This window comes from Camellia sinensis, chromosome 11 (genome assembly GCF_055761805.1).
Source record: "Camellia sinensis isolate YWXY chromosome 11, ASM5576180v1, whole genome shotgun sequence".
Classification (NCBI taxonomy): Eukaryota; Viridiplantae; Streptophyta; class Magnoliopsida; order Ericales; family Theaceae; genus Camellia; species Camellia sinensis.
Window position 1 is genome coordinate 121,277,873 of NC_138971.1, and position 15,672 is coordinate 121,293,544.

Genomic DNA, 15,672 nt, shown 5'->3' on the forward strand with positions numbered 1-15,672 from the left:
ATATAACAGTACATAAAGATAAAAATTAAATCCATAAGAATAAATAAATAAGTAAATAAATAAATCATTTTTACTAGCAGAATTTCAACTTACTGAAAACTTTGCCACAAAAAAATTTGGCAATACAATGTTGAGGAAATTGTCTTTCATGTAATAATGTGACAATTTGAAGATCTAATTTGATTGTTAAATCACTTATGCCCTTTAGATGAATAACAATTTTGATAATCTCCTTCATTAGTTTCTTATATTGATTCGAATGGAGGGAATCAAAGAGTGAATCTCTATTTGACGGTATTTTCAAAAAATCTTGAATTGTAACTCCCCTTTGAGGTATGGCAACAAAATGCAATTCTTTCGTACACTCGTTGCCACTGTCCTCCTTGACTTGGGAAATTGGAAGAGGGGAGTATATATGACTGTTCGAATGCTCCATGATTTTATTGTACAGTATTTCTACTTCAACCACTATATGAAAATGATTGAGCCGATATCTCTTCCTAACACCATCGATCTCAAATACAGTTAAAGCACCATCGTCAAGGCTATCTTGTGCCTCTATTAAAAATGAAGTGGACTATTAAAAAAACAAAAAACAAAACAAAAGAATTAATGAGTTAACAAAAAAAATAAAAAATAAAAAATTTTAAACTAACTTATAAGTTATTCTTTGTATGAAATATGTTATAGCTATAGGGAACCGTAGGAGCTTGGACATTCTCTTTTTGCCAGCTACATGTCACGGCCTTGGTTATTTCCAAGTTATCCGCGTGGCTCGGAGACAATCACTAGTCTTACTTGGTGATGCTAAGTCAGCCTAACTCACAAATTTGCAAGAAAGGCAAGTAAGAAGACAAAAGGAGTTTGAGAGAATGTTTTTGTATTCACTTTAAAGGGACGCGGTACAATTCTTGGATTGATTGGAACAAATGAGCGCCTCTCCTATTTATAGGCTTCTTAAGAGCATTCTAGAACACACAAGAAAGTGTCATGTAGAAGCTTCCCATGGAAGCCTTCTTACAAGTTACAAGAACATTCTAGAATGTCTTCTAGAAATATCTATACAAATATCTACTAGTCTAGTTATATGTACAAGTATGATCTACTTCCAAAATCAATTTAAGACCAAATAAGAATCATAAAAAATACCCACTCATGGGCAACCCCTATTAACTCATGTCAGCAAATATGAAAATTGTCAAAATACCCCTAACCTAAAAGTCCTAGAAAATATAAACTAATAATAAAATAGGACTATAATAATACTAAAAACATGATTATGAATGGTTCCTATCGGTTTTTCATTTTTCTTTGAAATCATGCCAATTTTCAAATATCGCCACTTTTTTGAATTTACTCTTCATTGAGTTTCTTATATTCTGCATCACATCTATTTATATATATTTTTAAAAAGAATCATACATTACATTATTCTTAAGAATTATATGTTGTTTTTAAGAATATAAGATATTTATGTCAAATTCTCAAACTTTGAAAATCAAACATTAGCAAATGTCAAAGTTTTGGTCTCATGTTTATATTTTTAGTGATAGACATGACCGATAAGTGACGACACGTCATGAAATGAGTGTCAAACATGTGTCCAAAATTAATATTTTTAATTTTAATCAAGGACATGTAAAAAATAATATTGAACACGTGTCTAAGAGTGTCGGTGTCCGAAATGGACACATCTGCTTCTTAAAAGTGTTCGTTCGTGCTTCTTAGTACTATCTGCTTCTTAGAAGTGTTTGTTTGTGCTTCTTAGCTTATCCCACAAGCATTTTTACAGCCCTAACAAGACAACGGATTTGTTAAATTTAGTAAGAGTAAAATAGTAAAACACTCATGTGTTTCTCAGTTTTTTTTTCTTACCTTTTTAACACTTGTCTTTAATCTTTTTAACTCTTATTACTCATCAATCTTTGTCCCTCTTATACTACATCATCTCCCTCATTAGTATAATTCCTCTGAAGGGTGACAAATTACTTGCCAACCCCTTGCTCCAGACCCATCCTCGCCACCGCTTCGATGTTTCCCACCCCAACAAGGAAACGGGGTGGGGATGGGGCCCTTCAAACCTTGCTTGTCTTGTTGTCATTCCTAATTGGAAACCTTGCCTTTGTGGACAAAAAACTTTCTTCTTGTTATTAAAATGCTTTTATTTCTTGGATGTTTTATGTTGGTTGGGGTTGAGGGTTGCACTGCTATATTTCTTTTGTTTCTCTATGTTGCATGATGGGTTTGAATTTTGTTATTTTTATTTTTCATAGTAATGTTTGATATGTGGGAAGAAAGTGTGTCACTAGCTTTTGTTTTCAATGATTAGTGTTGCAAGAAGAGCAATTACATGGAGGATCAGCTAAGTGCATTGCCAGATGAAATTATCATTGCCATCTTGTCCCTCTTGACAATGAAAGAACCGGCAAGAACTGGTGTGCTTTCCCTTGAATGGAAAAATTTGTGGAAGGTTTCCATGGGTAGTTTGAATTTTGATGCTTCCAATACAAAGGCGCGCATGCAACAAGAAATAGAAACAATGTCAATTGAAACTGAAAGGACTAAGTATATAAGTAGGGTAAACAAAGTCTCCAATTTGCATCAGGGCCAAAATATAGAAGAATTTAGAGTGTGCTTTGATTTGGATTAGAATTTTGCATGTGTCGTTGATAGATGAATTAACTTTGCAAAAGAAAAGAGTTTGAAAGCTTGAGTTGGACTTGAGAGGATAATTTGACGATTCTCAGTTTGAGGATTCTTGCCCTTTTCCGTTAAGCCAATTTGGTGTTCTAAGCTTTAATACCTTGACTTCCCTCTGCTTGAAATCGGTAGATTTGACAGAAGACGTTCTTGCACAATTCTTATCTAATTGTCCGTTGATTGAAGAGTTATCTTTGATGCATTCATGATCTTTGGTTAATCTAAAAATAGGTGGTCCTCTGAAGTTGAAGTAATTGGTGCTTAGCTACTGTTTCAGTTTACGAAATCTTGAGATTTTGGCTACAAATCTCATATCATTTAAATACCGTGGGCCATGGATAATCAACAATCCTCTTAAGAATGTTGCCCTGCTCTCTGAAGTATCCATTGGGGGTTGTTACTGCATGGATTTAGTTTGTTCAGCATTTTACCATTTCTCTGGTGTACTCTGTTAGCTAGAGACACTTGTACTGGACCTGGATTCTCTGGTTAGTTTGCATAACCATTGCGTGGTAGTTTTGTTTTTTAATTCCAGAATTTTGTAATCTTAAGCGGTTGGAATTGTAAGCTGTTGCATATGAAGACCAAAGTATCCCATTCCTCACTTCCTTGATAGATGCATTGTATAAGTTTGTGGTGAAGGTGAATCTTCTTAATCTAAATGGCTTTTCATTTAAGAACACTTGGATTATTGTTTATTTGGTCAAATGATGCAAATTACAATGTTTGTTGTGTTCATATGAGTACTTGTACATGTTTTATCTCCCATTCATTTGTATGAGATCAGTCTTGTAATTTGACTATGTAATCACGCAGTTATTATATTATAACTAGTGGTTGATCTATGCGATGCACGTAATAAAATTAATATTTTTAACAAATTTATGATAATATTATTATGAATCATGACATAAATATATGTTTATATGTATAAATTATTTTGATGGTTTATTAGCTTTGATGTTAAACCTTTCATTTTTTTGTTATGTAGGCTTATTATTACTATATACTCATGATTGTTATGTTTATTTATTCCTTTGTTATTTAAAAATTAACAATATTAAACCTCATTAGGTCAAGTCGTGGTAAGTTAACATAATTTCTTAAAATTCTTGTCTATCCTAATTTGTTTCACCAGTAAGAGTTATTTCTTATTTTACAATGTTTAAATTAAATATCGTTAGGTTAAGTGCTGTTATGTTAATTTAAAATTTTAAAATACATGCCAATCCTTATTTATTTTACCAATTTTAAAAACTGAGAATAATATTTATGGTCATTGTACATGTAGGAGATGTACAATTCAATGATTGTAAATTTTATTTTACACAATTAGAGCCACTTTTTATTGATATCTTATATTTGTTATAAAAATGTTACATAAGTACATAGTAATTTAACACAAACATGGTTCTTCCTAGATAAAAATTCTTAAGATATAAATAAAGTTGATTTACTCATAAAATTGTAAAAAGAGGGGGCCAATCTTTGTATACTCCCATGATGTGGCATTTTGAAAATGTAAGTATTTAGAGTGGCACGTAAGTGCCGATTAGTTGAGAGTAAAAGATTTGGGTTGAACTTCACTTTTATTACTGTACATTAGACGAGTTTGAGAAAGAAAGAAAAAAGTAATTTTGTATTATTACGTATATGCTTGCTCAAAGCCTTTTAAGTAAAGGGTGACATATGGATGGGTTGGGTTGGGCAGGTGAAGATGGGTGTTGTGTTTAAATGGATTAACCCTGAACCTGCCCAATTAGCAAACAAGTTATAGTTGGACAGATTTAGCTGTACACAGGTCGGTCACATGGACCCATTTTGATCAGTTTAATTACTTATCTCTGCCAAGAACCATTTTTAGCTGACCATTTTATGAGTAACTTTTTTTGGATCCAATCCATTTTCGTGGCCTGACCCATTGGCCAAGATTTGTTTTCCCATTCCTTGGTACAATTGTTCTAGTGGCTGGCCTGTTGAACACTATAATTGCAAGTGGGTGGTTTAATTAAAAATTCCTAGTGAACAAAATAACAGAAACTTTTTCTCTTGTTCTTGGTCTTAAACATTTAAGTAAATAAAAAGTATTACTGCTGTAAGGTCAACCTTGTTTTTGTTTTAAGCAATATGTGGCCCAAAGTTCAATTGTTTCACTCATGTGATGAACCAAATAGACACTGTTTCACTCGTGGTGTTCTCACTGGCTAAGACTCATGGAGGGTTCCTGAATGTCCATCATAAAGATGCTGAAAAAACACATAGAATCCAATTATTTATTTATTATTTTTATTTTTTTATACATCAGCTGGGGTTGGATGTTAGTTGTTAAGGGAAGGGGAACCACAAAGAGAGTCAAACTCTTCTCCATAAGATTTGAATTCAAAACCTCACACTACAAAGTGGTGCTGCACAATCACTAGGAAGGCCTAAAGGTAGAGTATGATCCAGTTCAGAGTACGGTACTTGGCATGGATGTGCTTCATCCTTTCCAGGAAGCCTTTGCTTTTGTGCAGAATGAGGAGAGTCGCCGCTCTGCGATGCTTCCATCTGTTACTATTGATTGTTCAGCCTTGGTGTCTGCACCTCCTCACGATACTCGTGGTTCTCGTCCTTCCTCTGAGAAGGATAATCTTTTCTATGATTACTGTCGTAGACCTCGACACACAGGAGAGACTTGTTGGAAGCTGCATGGGACTCCCTCTGGTGGTTGAGGTGACCGTCTTGGTACTCGAGGGGGTAGGTCTGGTCAGTCTAGAGGCCGCGGGGCCAATGTTCGGGCACATCTTTCCAACACTGTTGAGCCACTATCTTCCTTGCTGCTGATGTTTTGGGGTTATCTGCCTCAGATTTTGAGATTTCTCTTCGTCACTTGCTAGACCGTCGAGCCTTCACTTTTGCTATAGGTGCACCCTCTTCTTCCTTGGCCAATTCAGGTAACTTGGCTGCCTCCCCATGTGCATTGCTATGTTATATGACTGTACCCTGGATTATTGATTTTGGTGCTTCCGACCATATGTCTGGCTCCTCTAATTTATTCTCCGAGTATAACCCCACCTCCGGTCAAGAAAAAGTACGTATTGCTGATGGTACTATTTCATCTGTGTTAGGGAAATGTTTAATTCATGCCACCTCTTCCCTTCCTTTGTCCTCTGTACTTTATGTTCCTAATTTTAGTATTAATCTTTTATCTTTGAGTCGGATTACTCATGATTTAAATTGTAGCGTAATGGTTTTTCCTGATCATTGTTTTTTCCAAGACCTTATCATGAGGAATAGGATTGGCAGTGGTAGAGAGAACATGGTCTCTACATTGTGGATCAGACAAACAAGCTGGCTCATTCATCTATCCAATCACCATTCACCAAGGACGACATTTGGCTGTGGCATTATCGCTTAGGCCATCCCACCTTTTTATTACTTAAGCATTTATTTCTTTCTGTTTTTGAGAAAAATAATGCCTCATTTTCGATGTGAGTCATGTCAACTTGGAAATCAACATCGAGCCTCTTTTGCTCCGTCTATTAATAAAAGTTCAGTCCTATTTTCTTTGATTCATTCTGATGTATGGGTTCATTCCGTTTTGTGTCTATAAAAGGTAAAAAATGATTTGTTACTTTCATTGATGATTGCTCCAGGGTCACTTGGGTATATCTGATGAGAGATATGAGTGCGGTGCTTTCTGTGTTTCAAAATTTCTATAAAATGGTTTGTACTCAGTTTGGGGCAGTTGTCCAAATTCTACGTTTTGATAATGGGGGGGAATATATTGACTCTGGTCTTTCTAGTTATTTCGCCACTCATGGCATTATCCACCAAACTTCCTGCATTAATACTCCTCAACAAAATCTTGTTGCCGAATGCAAAAATCGCCATCTCCTTGATGTGGCCGTTGTCTATCATTTGAGATGCGAGTTCTATGCTTCTATTGGGGGGAAGCGGTTCTCATTGCCGCGTATTTAATTAATCGGCTTCCTACCCAAGTCCTTTAAAAACACACACCTCTTCAAGTCCTCTTCCGGGTTCTCCATTCCTTCTAAGACCTTTGGCTGTGTTTGCTTTGTCCATAATCATTCCCTTGTGGTTAATTGGATCCTAAGTCTCTTAAGTGTGTTTTTCTGGGTTATTTTGCCACCCAAAAAGGTTACAAGTGTTATCATCCTTCCACTCGCAAATGGTTTGTCTTTATGGATGTCACTTTCTTTGAGTCTTTGCCTTACTTTCCAGCCTCCCCGGTATTACCGTCATCCCTTTAGGAGGAGCCTTGGTGTAAAGAGATTCCTATTCCACTTTCACCAGTGGTTGCAACGATAGAGAATGATGAGCCAACAGTTGTTGCGGAAAAGGAAGCAAGCAAAGTTTATATTTGGGGCAAGGATAGACATTAAGTCCCTTCAATGCAAGAGACTACTACTTTTCCTTCTCTACTGCCAACTTCTTCTCTGGATGAGTGTCTAGAGTCACCCCCCTCTCTTGAGAGTCCAGGTAATTCTGATTCTAGTGCTCCTATTCCTGAGTTTTCAGATCTTGATGTTTCCATTGCTAATAGGAAGGGGGTTAGGCCATGTACTCAGCATCCTATTACTAATCACATCTCTTATTCTAATCTGTCTTCCTCATATAAAGCCTTTCTGTCTAAAGTGTTTTCTGTGAGTTTACCTACCAATTTTCAGGATGCTCTCTCTATTCCTGAATGGAAACATGCCATGATGGAAGAGATGAGAGCTCTCAGCAAGAGTGGCACTTGGGAGTTCGTGGAGTTACCTAGAGGCAAAAATCCAGTTGGATATAAGTGGGTGTATACGGTAAAACACAAAACAGATGGTTCCATAGAGCGGTACAAAGCAAGACTGGTTGCTAAGGGCTTTAATCAGACTTATGGGGTAAATTACCAGGAGACATTTGCATCGGTTGCTAAGTTGAATTCCGTGAGAATCTTACTCTTTCTTGCTGCAAATTTGGATTGGCTGCTTCATCAGTTTGATGTGAAGAATGCTTTCCTTCATGGAGACCTAGCAGAGGAGGTCTATATGGATATTTTTCTTGTAACGCCCCAACTTCCGGGCCACTAATAAATCAAATCAATCTTAAATTTATAATTGCGGATAACTCATAATTTCAAATATGCAAATCGTCTCCATAAATAATTACCCAAATGTCTCCAAAACATAAATTATACAAATTTTCAAAAATAATATATAGTTGTGGACTAAAAAATCTCCAACTCAAATAATCTTTTTAGATACTTCAACCTCAATCGCCACTAACTTTGCTCCACACCTGAAAAATAAATTAATTCGGGAAGTATACAATACAACAAGAATAACAAGGCTCAAACAGAAAATAAATCAACAGAGATCCAACAATTACACAACCGATTAGATTCGATAATGAAACAATTTACCAAATTGCACAAACAAGTCAACTTGACATATGATAATTTATCCAGAACCAATTACCGGTCCTACTCGGTACATGACCAGTGACCGGCCTCACCTACCTCACCGAAGCACAACCGCTTATCCGGGCTATTGGTGCAAGCTATTGGCAAGGTCTATTCGATCCATGTACGGAGCGTTTCCATGTCATTTAGCTAGACAAATCAACACTTACTACACAAAACAACTTCATAGAATTTATCAAATGACCAGAGTACTCAAACGTGTCAATAAAATGATTTCACAAGATTTATCAAATGATCACAATAATCAAGATTACAAATTGGAAGTAATTAAAATAAACTCTTTGCAAAGAGATTTAAAGGAATCATATTGTATACCACCGAATTACCTCAAATCAATCTCCTCCGTCGCCAACACTCGAATGTCAATATTTCTCCATGAATCTCCAAAGTGGCATAAGGTATGTAAGGTTTCACAAAATTTACAACTCTCCTCCTTTACGAAAACGCTTACACTCACTCTAAACACTCTTAATCTAAACTCAAAATTTCTATAATTTAAGAGAGAACAATATGAGAGAGATAGAGATATGGATGGACCAAGAAGAAGAATGATAGAAATGGTTGAGAGGTGAGCTCAATTTATAGGCAAGGATACTTGGGACAAAAGAAAAGGAAAAATAATAAAATAAAGTCTACTTGGTGGGCAAGAAAGGGGTGTACTTGGAGAAAAAGAAAAATAACTTGGAGACAAAGTAACTTGGAGTCTAAAGGAATAGGGAGTGATTAGGGGACTTAATTATGTGATTAGACAAGATTTAGTTAGCCTCTAGTTGGAATGGAACTAGGTTGGGAACACAATCCCTTGTTTTAGGGGTACTTGGTACTTTTGTTTCTAGAATGCCATGATTACAAGCCTTGAAAATTGATCCCTCACACTCTCCTAAGTTGGTCGGCCATGGGGAAGGGAAATGGAGAATGTTCTATTCAATATATGTGTACTATGGATATATTCTCAATGTATATATAGATCTACAAATTGATTTGGTGGTACTATAGTATAAAAAGTACATGTACTAGTTTGGGGCAAAATCTTGAAATTAATAAAAGAAGTGAGGGTTTGGAATTAAACTCATGTATTGGAACCTTATTTATGTAGAATTAAATTAGGCTAAGGAACCTAATTCGGCTAGGATATTTCTATTCCGATAAAAATTAAAAATGCTAACCTGCAAGATTCGAAATAATTTAAGAAACTGAGGGACTTTTAAGGAAATAATTCAAACGTAAGGGTTTTTAAAGAAATACATTTTTTAGGGGCTTCACATCCTTGGTTTTGCAAATGCTAAGTCCAAAGATAAAATATACAAGCTCCGAAAGTCGCTTTATGGGCCAAAGCAGTCTCTTAGGGCTTGATTTGAAAGGTTTGCTGAAGCTATGTTGAAATATGGGTTCAAGCAAAGTCAAGCTGACCACACCTTATTTGTGAAACACTCCTCACATGGTAAGATCACAGCTCTTATTGTTTATGTTGATGATATTGTTCTGATAGGGGATGACGTTGATGAGATCCCTCAATTGAAGGAATACTTAGCTAAGGAGTTTGAAATCAAAGACTTAGATAATTTGAAGTATTTCTTAGGCATTGAAGTAGCTAGGTCCAAAGACGGTATCTTCATATGTCAGAGAAAGTATGTACTTGACTTGTTAAAGGAAATTGGGATGCTTGGAGGTAGACCATGTGATACACTTCTAGAACTGGGTCAGAAACTAGGTGAGGATCAAGAGGGTGAGCCAGTGGACGGGGAGATACCAGAGACTAGTGGGTAAGCTTATATACTTATCCCACTCACGTCCAGACATTGCCATTGCAGTAAGCATGGTTAGGCAGTTTATGCATGCTCCTAGAACTTCCCACCTAGAGGCAGTTATGAAAATCCTGAAGTACCTGAAGTCTTCCCTTGGAAAGGGTCTCTACTTCTCAAAACATGGACATCTTGGTGTGAAAGGCTTTACTGATGCGGATTGGGCTAGATCAGTCACTAATAGAACAGTCAATCTCTGGATATTGCACATTTGTTGGCGGCAACCTAGTCACATGGCAAAGTAAGAAACAAAATGTGGTTGCTAGATCTAGTACTGGGGTAGAATTCCAGGCTATGGCTCAAGGTATATGTGAGTTGCTATGGATCAGACTATTGTTGGGACATTTGGGGATCCATCAGACCGATTCCATGAGGTTGTACTGTGACAACAAGGCGGCGATCAGTATAGCTCATAATCCAGTTCAACATGACAGAACCAAACATGTGGAGATTGATAAGCATTTCATCAAGGAAAAACTCACTAGTGGCACCATATGTACTTCATTTGTGAAGACTGGAGACCAACTAGCAAATATTCTCACCAAAGCAATAGGAAGCAAACCATTTTATAACATTCTCAACAAGCTCGGCTTGAGAAATATCTTCGCCCTAGCTTGAGGGAGAGTGTTAGAATAGGAAATTATATTCACATATGTTATTATGGTTTGATGTAATGGGCTGTAATAAGCTGGCTCATAACTCATGCCTTATGGCACTCCTGTAATTATGTTTTATTCTTAATATAAAAGGGAATGAGGTCTCACTCATTCCCTATTTCTTTCTCTTCTCTAAATCTACAAAAAGGCCGGGGAAAGAGTTCTGTTTTATTGGTGTTTTAAGCATTAATAGGGCCTCTTTTCGAAAACTTTAATGATTTAACTCCTAAAGAATAGCTTGGCTTTTATGAGCAAGGAGAAGGATTTAGAGGAACAAGATGGAGAATATTTTTGGTTTCTATCTGAGTTCATTCCTTCAGAACTGCACCTGAAGCAAGGTTGCCATACATTATACAAAGTTTCAAATTTTTCTAAAAAATTTGGAAATCAATTCTATTGATTAGACTTATCGACATGCATGTCCCATATGTAGGTTGTTGGGTTCTAATTCAACTTGGTCTAAAAATTCAAAATAGAAACTAAGGTCCTTTGACTTGTTGAAAAAATCTAGATCGTATAAATTCTCCATTAAACCATAACTTAGCGTACAATACAACCCATGGACCAAAACCATAGCCCCCGTCAAGTGAATTTTAAAAATTAGCAAATGATCCCTAACATTTAATCTAAGAAAGGAAAAGTTTTTAAAGGCGAATGCGTAAACGCCCTCATGAGTCGAGGCGTAAGCCTTAAGGCATGGAGGCGTAAGCATTTCAAATTTCAAATTTTTATATTTAGTAAATATTTTAAAACAATAAATAAATATATCAAAATTAAATATAAAGGTGTAAATACTTTTATGCTCAAGGCTCACTATAGAGAATGAAGCTTTGTTTTATTGAAAGTGAAATTGGTATTCTTAGTTTTGGTGATTGAGCTTCTCACTGAGCATTGACTTTGTGTTTTTTCTTAATTAGTCATTTACTTAATTTTTCCTATAGAATATAGTTGTAAAAAAGGGTTCTTTTTTATTTTTTATGTTTAAACCATCTACTAGAGTAAGTTTAACAAGACCCTAAGACAAACTCTCCATATGCGTACTCTTCACGTGCTTATGCGTAAAAGGCATACAAGACGCATCTAAAGCGCATGTCTCAGATTGTGTGCGCAAGCCTTTGGGGAGTAAAGTCTAAAAATCAAAGCCTTGAGGCATTTTGCCTTAGCCTCGCCTCGAGGCCAGCATCGAGGCAGGCCTCAGTAAAGCCTTTTAATGGTAATAAAAGATAAATAAAATTGTACAATAGACTATTGAGCTACAAAAAGTGCAGGTGCGCAAATGAATAGATGAACTTGCAAACTGAACCAATCGTTTTGGGACTATTCTCCATTTGGTTTTGGATCCAAAAAATCCCATAATTGACATGGTCGTTTCAGTTCTTGGTTTAGGGCTCAAGTAATGTGGAACAACTTTGAGAACCAACCCCATGTATATATTATATAATATTTATTATAGATATAAAGATTCTTGAATTGTCTTGATTACCTTGGCTTTAACCATTTACAAAAATCATTTGCATAGCATGTGTTGTTGACTTTATGTTTGAGTATTTACAAATATTTTAGTGGACAATTGAAGTGTTATAAAATGCAAGTAGAACTATGGGAGCCTGAAGATTTTCAGTTTTGGTTGGTTGGATTCCATTCATTCATTGGTTTGGTTCTAGGTTTGGAATTTCCATAACTCACTAGGTTCATTTGGTTTTGGGTCTAGCACTAACCCAACTGAACCCAACCCAACCAACACATGCTCACCCTTACTAAAATTTTTAAGTGGAGACTTAAAATTCAAATTAGAAATTATTAGATGAAGTCTCAAGTATGTTGTTTCTATATATTTATTGGATGTCTCTCAAAGAGTTTGACCATGTATTTTGCGGACTTTATGGTTAGGGATTTCTAAACTTTTTAGTGGGCAACTAAATATTTAATTAAAGTAGAACTGTTGGTCAACATGAAGCAACCTGAGTTTTTCAGTTTGCTGGTGTGTCCAAAATTCCCATAACCAACGAGGCCTGTTTCATTCTCGGTCTGGCACTAACCCAAATGAATCGAAATTATTAAATGAAGTTTCGAGTACTAGCATACAAAATTTTAGATTTTCCATTTTATTGTTAACATGCCCGACTTCATTCTCCGCCACATTATGAGAAAGCTTGCCTTCAATGTAGTATTCTAGGAATAAAGAAAATAAATAAAAATGAACCATGGTTTGTATTCTTGGAAGATTGAAACTCTTTTTTTTTTTTTTTTTTTTTTTTTTTTTTTTTTTGTGGGACATGAAACTTCTGCTAGGAAGCAATAAGGACAGTATTAAGGGCCTAAGTGTTTGGAAATAAAATCAGTGGCCTGAGTGATTTGTAGATCAGGGATATGATTCGAGATGTTGTAAACTAACATTGCATTCTTACTTTCAATCTTTAGACTTTGTTGAAGTTAGTATCTCAATTACCATGTTCATTAGCAATCACAACATCTGGTGAAAACTTTCAACATCTGCTTACCGTCTTGATTTTGAATTATATAGGTTAAAGCTATCCTTTTGCTTTCCATAATCACTTCATTGATATTGGCAAAGCAACAGAGCTAGGCATCAATAGGGATTTTTTAAAATTGACATGTAGCAATTTCAATACCCCATTCTTGGATCAATTGCTGAAATTTTGGTTGCGAAAATTTTCGTCTATACAAGTCACTTATTGCACAAAGGACTTGATTTTGTTACTGATGCTTACCAGGATTTGTCCTAGACAATCAAACAGAAAAAGTAGGATCCTTTAGGTTGAAACTCAAATGGATGAAAGACTAGTATGTTGGTGTGCATGTTTTGATACAAAGTTTCTGATACTAAACGTGATGTAAGAAATGTATGAAAGTCGGGACTAATGGCTGAGGTATATGGCGGGTTAGGTTAGGTTTGGTTTATGGGAATTTTGTGCTCAAGAATATATAAATTGCTTGTTTTTAGACTCAGTTTATGGAAAGTTTTGAACAATTATTTATGGTTTTTGGAGTTTAAATGGAAATCCAATAGGTAAGGGAAGGTGTATGGATGGGGTAATTGAACGGTCATAAAATAGGGATATGAAAATTGTGAGTTAGTTCATGAAGGCAATTGTTTTCTTGTTGATATAGAAGGAGAAAATGAAGAGGCAGTCTAATTTGAGGCACTCTAATTTTTGGCGATCACACCAAAAGTTCCTTGAGGATAACCACGTCCTAAGATGTAGTTGCTTTAAGCCTCTAGCTTCGGTACTTCTCATTGATTTTTGGAAATTATTCTCTATCGAAGTGAACGATACATGCGTAGTTGAACAAGGGGTTGTAGCCTGTGTGGCTAGCCCTTTGGCTACCAAGTCTCTCCTAAGGAGAGGTCTTGGGTTCCACTCTTGGGAGTGGAATAGGAGGCAAGACTGGGGTGCTTGTAAGCATAAGGTGTGAGTTCAACTCATCTTAGATGCTAATCTAACAACTAATCACTGACTTTTGTTGATCCCAAAAAAAAAAAAAAAAAAAAAGGGTAAGAAAAATACTTGTGAAGTTATATGTAGGTTGCTGGCTTGTCCTAGTTTTTTTAGGATAATTTAAGATCTCAAGATAAGAAAGTAAGAGACTGTTGAAATTTTATGGAGCTAATGAACACTTCATAGAAGACCTAACCATATAACTTAATCTATATGATACAAAAACCAACAATGCAGTTCATTTTTAATGAATGCAAAAATTTATTGAATGTTGTAACTCATGAGAAACAAACAATTTGCATAATTCATGTCCCATTCATCTATTATTAATTGTTAAGAATGATGATTTTTTTGCTAAATTGATGATTTTAGTTCTCAATGACATGACCACTGCTTTCCTTTTGGCAGTTATGCTATGGTGGTCGTCTAGAAAGAATACAAGAACATGTATGTTATGATAAAAACTTAAAAGGATTTATGTTGTCTATTGATTTCCTTGTCTGTAAACAAAGTTGACTCAATTCTGTTGCTTTATGGCAGTTAAATGTGGAATTTACATGTTTGGGAGGGAAGCCAAGGGAGGGTACAAGAGGCTTACATGAATTCCTCAAAGTGGTAGAAATTGTTGTGACACTGAGCTTGCTGTGTACTTGCTTGAGAATGCTGTGTTGCTCGACAAGATTACTGTCGTTTCTAGACATCCATATTACATGCGAAGGTGGGATTTAAATGACCCAATAGGTGAGGGAAATGATGCTGCTAGAGAACGTGCCAAGCAGCTGAAAACAAAACTACCCCTAGGCACTGAATTAGTGAACTTTGATTGCAAAATTGTCAATTAACTATAAATTGTTGGCTGTGGTGGCATTGATCTATATATAGTGAGAATAGTTATGTTGTGTTAAAGGTATAGTATTATCCAATAGAGTTTTATAAAGTTACGTATTATGATTTTGTTAAAGAGGGGGCTATGATGATGTCTTCTTTTATTTGCTACCAGATGGTGATGATATTGTTTGCATAATTTTTACTTGATTACTCCTGATTGCTGTGGAATGGCCATCTCATCTGATCTAGGTTTGCTGAATATATTTTAGTTTCTTGGGTGTCTGTCTTGCCACGGCTGTGAGATCATGAACTGTCTAGATGATGATTCTATGGTGGTGGCAGCCCTTTTTTATTTTTTATTTTTTATTTTGTTTATTTATTTATTTTTTTTGTTGCCCTTTTTTGTCCCCACATAAATTGTTCTCTGTCTGGGCTTATATATCAAGCAGAAAACAAACTATGACAATGTTGCAAAGAAGAAACAATTTAAAAAAAATAATTCAAAAAAATGTGCATACCCTATGTACTTTACTTTTTTCCTTCATTGGATTTAAAAAAAAAAAAAACTATAGTTGCATTGATTTGTAACATCACTAATTTAATATATCAGAATAGTTTGTAATCAACACGAATTTAAACTATAATTTGCATATGACATGTTGTGCCTAGATATTTCCTTGCGTTAGGTATGAGCACATGCACTAATGGATATGAATCAATCTTAATTTCGTGCGAATCAATTACTGTAAACCAAATAAAAATTG

General features: G+C 35.5%; 1 long non-coding RNA gene across 1 annotated transcript; it reads left to right on the forward strand.

Annotated features, from left to right (window-relative positions):
* Nucleotides 1–2,337: 2,337 nt before the first annotated feature.
* Nucleotides 2,338–15,041, forward strand: LOC145802107 (uncharacterized). The gene is made up of 2 exons (XR_014344445.1): nt 2,338–3,342; nt 14,621–15,041. It is a non-coding gene; the product is annotated as an uncharacterized LOC145802107 (long non-coding RNA).
* The last annotated feature ends 631 nt before the right edge of the window (nt 15,042–15,672 follow it).